Source organism: Nestor notabilis, unplaced genomic scaffold, assembly GCF_000696875.1.
Source record: "Nestor notabilis isolate BGI_N333 unplaced genomic scaffold, ASM69687v1 scaffold10470, whole genome shotgun sequence".
Lineage (NCBI taxonomy): Eukaryota > Metazoa > Chordata > Aves > Psittaciformes > Psittacidae > Nestor > Nestor notabilis.
Genome location: NW_009911570.1, coordinates 18,185 through 26,885, shown reverse-complemented (window position 1 = coordinate 26,885; position 8,701 = coordinate 18,185).

Here is an 8,701-nt window from a genome sequence, read left to right as displayed (position 1 = left end):
TGGAAAGGACCTCAGGGATCATCTGGTCCAATCTTTGTGGGCAAAGCATGACCTGGACTGGATGTCCCAGCACCGTGTCCAGCCAAATCTCAAGTGTCCGGTGTTGGGGAATCCACCGCTTCCTTGGAGAGATTATTCCGATAGTTGATTGTTCATTGTGAAAATTTTTCCTCTTGTGTCCAGCTGGAATCTCCAGGGCAGTAACTTGTACCCATTACCTCTCATCTTTGCCATGTGACTCGTTGTAAAAGGGAGTCTCCGTCTTCTTTGTAGCCACCGTTTAAGTACTGGAACATGGTGATAAGGTCTCCCCTAAGCCTTCTTTTCTCTAGATGTACAAGGGTGGTCCCTGCACAGCAGTCACATGGGAACATCTCGCTAGCGATCGTTGGGTTGCTATCCCCGGTATCCCCTAACAGTTCAGTTCTCAGTCTTTCTTTTAAAGACTTATGCTTAAATATTTCAAGCTTCCAATTGCTTTCTTGCTTCTGAAATTGAATGTATTGTCGTTGGAGAAATATATCCACTCATTCTTTTGACTTGTCTGCTTTTTTCAGGGTATGTATTTTTGTGGCATGGTGGATGGAACTAGGCTTTTTGCTTAGGAAATGAAAAAAGCTGTGTATGTTTCCCTATTGTTAATTGTAAAATGGCTTGCCACGCACTCTTTGTTTCTCTGACAGCATTGTCCCGGTGCTTAGACAAAGGCAGAGCTCTTAATGCACCTTTATTGATGCTTCTTTTACAGAAAAACAGAACACAACCTTTTTCATATTCAGGACTTATATGCAAAGATCCACTACGAATGCCATGAGCGGTTAAGAGAGGTACACTAGCTCTGACAATTGCACAGGGGCAGACAGCGCTGCTAGAGTACATCCCAAAGTAATTTCCAGGCAGTTTTGTTCAATTTGTTAATATTTTCTGTTGAAAAATCTTACAAGATGGTCATGACTACACTCAACCTCTGAGCCCTTCCACAGATAGAATAGTTTCATATTTGAAAGCATCCCTGCCTGACTTCACAGCTAGAAGTGGGCCACTTCTGGAAGATATCGGTACTCAGGAATTCACTTGGTGACCACTTACGTAAGTCAGTGCATCTTCCTTGTCCCTTTCTGTAGGGAAATAGGGCAGGGCACGTACCTGAATGCCAGGTAAGGCCGGATGCGCTGAGAGTTGCAGCAGTTCCCTTCTCTGTGTCCACAAGCCCTCCTCCGGCAGGATAGCGCAGGAGGAGAGTCAGAAACACTCTCTGGCTCTGGCTGCTGTCTTCCCTGAGAAGGGAGGTTAAGAAGTTGCGTCAAATCATGTCAGATGTTACTGCTGTCAAACTGGTTGTAACTCCTTACTGAGGAGGGAGCTCCCCGCAGGTTACCACTGCTTCTCTGTTAATGACTGGTGTGTAGTTGTGGTTCCAGAGGATGGTGCATGCTGAAGAACTGCTTTCCAGTGTTGCCTAAACACATTTTTAAATGAAGTTGGGAAAGCTACTGCTTGGGTGGCCGCAGGGACACTTGGCTGAGAAGCTCTCTTCCCTCTTGTTTCAGGCACAGGTAGTGATTGTGGCTCTTTCTGACAACTTGGGGCATAACATTAGGATAGCAAGGCAAAAGATTTATATAGGCCATAAGGAAGAAAGAGAAGATCCTTCCTGTTTACTGGAAATGTTTCACTGTCATGGCATATTTTTTTTCTGCATACTGAGGTGCCAGTGGCTGGGCAAATAAAAAAACTAGATTTGGAAATAAGGAGTATCAGTTGCCTTTATTTAATATACAGAATGTGACTATTGTATGAAATAACAGTAAAAGTAATCATAATTTGATAAATAAGAGTTTTGGTGGGCTTTTTTGTGTGTGTGTAGGTAAGACTAAAGCTAGGTGAGGAGTTAGTGGTACGTACATGTGCTGCAAACTTTGACAGAAGGTCCCAGATTGTCCTCTCAAAAGCAGCACAGACACGTAGCTTGATTTGGAGGGGCTCCTGGGTCATGAAGCCTCGCCACGTGCTGTCACTTCTTTGTTTTCATGAACGCATCCAGATTTCTCTCCAAAGAATTGTTTCCCACACCCTTTCTGCTCTCATGGAGGGGCTGTTGCTGAACCCTGCTGTTCCAGCAGGCAGGAATCCTGTTTCCAGGCTGGGTCCTTACCTGGAGTCCCTTTGGAGGCCTAGCATTGTCACTGTGTTTGCTGAGGGTGTTTACACTGTTAACGCAACCACTGGTCCTCAGCCTGCACTTTCCTGTTTCGTGTTCTCTCGTGAAGCATAGATGCGCATTTTGGCTTAGTGTTATGTGCTGTGCAAAAGAAATTGGTCAAAATCTGCTTTGATCATGGTGTAAATTCTTACTTCTCTCAGCTGGTGTAAAGTAAAGCCTGAATGAGAGCAAATCCTTTGGCCTTTTTTGAGAGGGTTTTTCGGTGAGGATCTGGAGCCTATAACCTGGGTGTGATTTGTTTTTTTGCCAGTTTCCTCCAAAATAAACTGAGTTTGTTTAAGATCATGCCCAGTAACATAATGCTAAAAGAACACCTTCCTGACAAGTAAGACCTAAATAATAACATATACACCCGTCAGTGTTTGTTGTTTTTAAAGATAGTACTCCATAGGAAAGAAATCTGTTTATTTAGTGCCAAACCCTCTGGCTTTTGTTTTGTATTGAAGCTCATTATTACCTCAGCAGGGACAATGCTTAATGAAATTACTGACAGGTACATTTTTAAAAGAATAGGAGGGTAGGTTACTAAATGTCAGATGTAACCTTTGGAATTTGTTACTGCAGTAGACTATAGGATTATGTACTTCAGTGATTAGATTTCAAAGCTGAACTGGATGATCATGTGATTAATATCTGTTGTAGGTTTGCATGCAAAGATAATAATTATGCTTACTTTAGTCTTCGAAGCATTGCAGAACCTGGGTGGTTTCTTTCACCTCTCCTACATTGCATTGCTGTTGTTCACAAGTGGTATGTGAATGCAACAAAAGATTCATCTGCTTCTGCAGCCATAGGAGGAAGTTGCTGCTTCACCCTGAGAGTTCACAATTTATTCCTACGTGTTGATAGTTACTGGCCAGATGCACAAGTTGTCCTGTATTTTCAACATCGCGAGAGTTAAAGACCACAAACCTCCTTCCCTAACCCACTTTCTAAAATAGGTTAGCCTTTGTCATATTACTACAGTCTAAATCTCATTAACACCTATAGATTGAACTATGAAATAAGAACAGATGAAAGGTGAAATGCAGGCGAGTGTGTAATAATAAAAGGTGAGGCCAGAGTCCTGTGTTACAGCAGGACATGAGGTGGTGTTAGGAAGAGACACAACTCCTGGACTCTGAAGGCCGGCTCTGTTAGGGCAAACAGGGTTCCTGAAAGCCGTGGCAGTGTAGCTGTCCTCTATACTGAAAATTCTCTGTCTGGGCAGTAATGGGTTTTAGTCTCTTGCAATCCAAATTGAAGGCAATGGCAGAATTCCCAGCTGCTTCAGTAAGGCCAGGACCTCCACCTCATGCTGGTTTAGGATACGTAGAATCCGAAGTGCTGCCCAACAGCTAAGCTAGAACTAACGCTTCTCCTAGAAAATGTCCGTATCACAGAATGGTTTGCATTGGAAAGGGACCTTAAAGATCATCTAGCTCCAAAAATGCTGAGTAAATATACGATACATGTGTTCACAAGTAGATTATCAGCTTAGGCAATCACATTTTCATTAACTTGAATTTGTAACCCTTTGGGATGTTTTATTATTATTTTGAACAGTGTTTTATCTCTCCAAGTGGTATATTTTAACTAATAGTAGATGGGTTCAGATTTAGAGGAGCTATTATAAAAAGTTTTTGGTGTTTCCCATTGGGAATTACATTGAAGAGGTATGGGTTACTTAAGTAAGTTCAAGTGTTGAGTTTTTTTAGTAAGTTTCCGCTATCCCTAGTATTTCTCCAGTATGGAAAGAATGAGCAGAAACAAAACTAGAGGATGGTATCAATAGCCTTGTGGTATCCCTCATGTAAGTGTTTCATTGTGCATTGGAATATAGGATAGATCTCCAACCCTGGAGGTGCTCAAGGCGAGGCTGGACAGAGCCTTGGGCGACATAGTTTAGTGCGTGGTGTCCCTGCTCATGGCAGGGGGGTTGGAACTATGTGATCTTAAGGTCCTTTCCAACCCTAACTATTCTATGATTCTGTGTGTGCTGAGTTGCCTGGTACAGGATCATTTAGGTCATAACTCAGTAGAGGCCAAGAATGTTTTAAAGTAAACTTGTATGTATGGAAACTGTGGTGCCCAAGGCTAGAAACCTATTTCTAGTTAATTCCAATCTGAAAATTGTAGGTTTCTCCTGCTTGCGTTTACTGGGATTTGTTTCCAAACCAAAAATAGTAATACCCGAGAGGGAGGGCTTAATCCCAAATTTGTTCTGGCCCTAGAAATAATTTAACTCTGCTGCAGACATTCATAGCTACAAAATAATATGTGATAATAACTTTCTAAAAAGTTTTGTGGGTTTTCTGAGGCTTGACAGCATTTGGAGAAAACAAACAAACAAAAGAAATACCCAAAGTCAAACCCTTCAGACATACCTGTAGCACTTACAGTAGGCATATTGTGAAGATCTCATTTTCTTAAAGAAAAAAGTATTCTGGAGAGAGAAGTGAATAGAAGTTTTTTCTCCTAAAAAGGCAAAATGAACAGTTGCTGCTTTTTAGCAAGCCAGGGCATTGATACCAGGCTGGATGTAAAATGGATTGCAAGCCTTTTGCTGGGTCGAGCTGACCAGTTTTAATGGGAAACCTTGATAAACAACATCCTTTGGAAATGAAGTATTGCAGGTGTATGGAAAAGATGGGTTAGGAATTAGTTTTGATCTGGTCTCTATGTAAAATGGCAGCATGGATGGGAACAAGTTGCAGGGGCAGTGGTAGGAGCATAAGGGAGACTCTGGACAGCAGAGAGAAAGGCAGATCTTAACGTAGGGCAGGGAGGTTTCCTCTCCTGTGCTGGGTTTTCATCTGTGACACTTTCTCATCTCCAGCTGTGTTAGTGGGGAAATTTACTCCTGAAATTACAGGACTCGACCACACTCTATCAAGAGAAGCCTGCATTGTTCTTGAAGCCTTCTCTGCTCTGCATGTGCACAAGTTCAGTATCTGGAAAAGCCTTTTCACCTCTTCAACGCAAAACCACTACTGGTATTTCAAAGTTTGTTCCAGCAACTGTTGATCCTAAACTTGAGTTGCTGTAAAAGCTGACTAACAGAATCTGGTGCAGTTGCTTTTTTGTATGTTGTAGCTTGTTTCTATAGAAACATCTTGTTTCTATTTTATAAATGTGTCTGGATTCTCACTGTGAAATGAAGGTTAACCCAATCTTCATTTTTGCATTTTTTTATTTAAACTTCTTCTAAATATGTCACTTTTGTTGGTTGCAGTTGTAAAGTACTTTAGGTATTAAGAATTTGTCTAGTTTTCTTACATTTGCCTTTTTGTTTTTCCCAGAGGAACAAGTAAACTTAGTTTATCTGTCTTGATTCTCATCTGGAAGTGAGGTATGCTTCCCCTCCTCCCCCCCAATTTTATAATCTATTAATCTTTTCATATTTAAAGATCAGATTAAAAACAGCCCAGAGAAATGAACCTGTTTGTTGCTTTTTTTTCTGTAGACAGTTGAAATTAATCTTGTTGTCTTAATAGTCTCTTGGCTGAGGATCAAGATCTTTTCACTGTTTACATTCACAAGGTCAAATACTGTTAGTTTCATGCTAGCAAAGGATTGTAAGGGGGATACCGATCTCTTCCTGCTATAGTAGGAAAGGAGGAAGATAAGAAACATTTCCAATAAAATAATTTGCCCTTCTTGGGCCAATTTCACCTTCTTTTAGGTAAACATGTGGAACATTTTTAAGCCTGAGAAGGCAGAATGAAATCCTGGTCGCATGCCAGATGTTACCAGTAAGGAAACTGTCTAGTTTGCATATGTGGAGGAGTTGGAGGCAGAAAGCCTGTGCCTCACCAACCCATGCATCCCAGGATTTCGTGCTGGTGCCCTGCTGTGGGGCAAGGCTATGGTTCCCAGAAGAACGTAGTTCCACAACCTAGGAACTTGCCATTGCCTGCAAATCTCCAAAGCCTGTCAATGGCAGTACGTGGGGTGATCAGAGGGCTGAGTAACAGCAAGATTGGATAATTCATTCCTCTGGGATTTACAGTGCTGGCTGTCTAACTATCAAGTATCTGTAGCTGTGTGTTGGCTGGTATGTGTACCTGTCTGCACCCAGCAGAACTTGGTCTCTTGCTTTGGAGGGGAGGGAACTTGTGGTTTCTTCCATCCTGCTTTCTGTCATCTGCTCACTTTCTTCTCATGTTTTTCTGTAAGATTGAGCTTGAAGTATTTTCAGTTTTAGTTTGTATCCTCTGAAACGAGATGACTTTGAGGCTCTCCTGAACGTTAAATGTTCCAGCTTTCAAAGTATAGGAGTATTTTTCAGCAAGTAAGCATGTTCCTAAAGTCACATCTTGGAGGCTTTTTTGACATTTAAGTGCCTATGGGCTTCAGCTATCAGACGCACCACCTGTTCCCTGGGGTAAAAATAACCATGACCAGAATAAAATAGATAGTGAGCCTGCAGTTAAATACTGCAGAGGAAACTTTTTATTTGGGGAGAAAAAATGGAAAGGTGTGGGTGGGCGTGTAAATGTAAGATCCCTGAGTTTCCTTGTTATGCCTTTTATTTTTAACATCTTATTTGGAAGTTGTTAAACTTTCAAAAGTTTGCTACTAAACTCAAAAGAGGTTTGTTTTCTACCTGATGTAGACATAATTCTTCTAAATATGCCATCTCTTTTTCTTGCCTTTATAGCTGTAAATGTGACCGATTGGCATGTTACAAACAATTGGAGACACTGCTGCTTTTCAGTGTTGGAGATGACCTTTATGGACTCCTTTTTCCTACTCTCCTCTCTCTTTGCCTTCCTTGCCCAGCAGCATTTTTTCGACTGCAAAATTACAAGCTTTTACATGGAGAGTGGTTATTTTCCCAGTCCATTGGCCTTTTCTCCTCCATTACTGGAGTTCATGTTTGCGTAATGCCCTTTTGGATAGCTGATGCCAGAAAAGAGAAACTGCGAGACTTGTATTCGGCCCAGTGCTCTTGTCGGGTTGAACGTGGGATAGAAATTTGTCAAATTGAGCAACAGAAGACTGTTGGGTTTCTTCAATTCTTTAGTCATTCAGAATTGGAAGATGAATGTTATTTGGTTTGTTTTGAAGGATCTTGTCCCTTCAGAGTAGTTGAAAGGATTTTATTTTATTTCATTTTTATTAACAAAACATTGTGGTTCTTTAGGTGGAGCGGGTTCCTTATGTTCATCTACTCTCTCCTCCCATGGAATGTAGGCTGTTGAACTTCATCCAGTTATTTTGCTCAGGTCAGTTACCTAGGATTTTTTTTCCACACATGCAAAACAATTCCAAAGAAAATAAAAACCCCACCTCAACATCCTTAGGCTGAGTGTGGAAAACTCTGGACCAAACTGCTGCTTCAGCAGATGAAATGCCTGGAAGGCAAGACCGTAACTACAGCTGTTCTCATGGTTAGTGCAGTGCTGAGGTTACAGGACTGAGAATCGTAGTTGCTTTAGAGCTGTTTGTGGTCCTCCCAGACAATTCATCCAGCCCACTGCTGCCTTTCCTTGTGGCCCCATAGCACCTCACCCATCACGTAGCCTTGCGGCAGAGGGGTGTGTGATGAAGCAGGGTTGTCTTTCTTCCAGGAGGCTGGCAGGAGGCACTGGCTACAGCTGCTGGAGCAGCTTGTGTTGCTCCTTTCAGGACACTTTATTCTTTCCAGGGATGAGCACTGCCAGGGGTGGCGACCCTGAGAACACAGATGCACCTTCACACAGGCGTTGCAGTAGTTTGTCATGTGTGATCTGTGCGGGTGCAGCACAGACCTGTTTAAGGCTGACTCCTGTCTGCACTTGCCACATCCAGCAAGTGTGGGGTGTCCTGAGCGTGAGCATTGGGCTCCATCACTTTGCTAAGGAAAGTGCTGCAGCAGCGGCTGGGCCCCTAAGAGAAGCTGCAGGGGCTTCCAGGGAGAGCTTGTTGGCACCCAGTGTGTAAGGGTGTCTAGTCTTTGTGTAAGGATATTATTAGTTTTGTCCTTCAGTGAGTTAGCGTTGCTGATAGCAGAGAAATGCTACATCTGTGATGAGAGAGCATTCCTTGCTCTCTTTGATTAGCCACACGAAAATAACTTCCCAGGTATGTTGCGTAGGTTTATGTCCCCTTTGTATCCATTTCTGTTCTGCATCCTCCAAGGGGTTGGCAAGTTTGTGATCTGCAAATGGTCAGGGACAGTAACTATGTGCTCCTAGCAATTCGAGGGGAAAAGATCCTGAGTTGGCTACATTAGAATAATTGGAATAATCTCCCCAGGGAAGTAGTGGATTCCCCAACACTAGGCACTTTTAAGATTTGACTGGACAGGGTGCTGGGGCATCTAGTCTAGTCATGCTTTGTCCATAAAGATTGGACCAGATGATTCCTGGGGTCTCTTCCAACCTGGTATTCTGTGATTCATTATACTTAGGAGGTGCAGACAGGAGTCAGCCTTAAACAATTGTGGAAAGTTCAGTTCTAACTTGATCCTTCTCTCCTAGTAAGTAGCATAGGAATCACTGCAAAAATGGT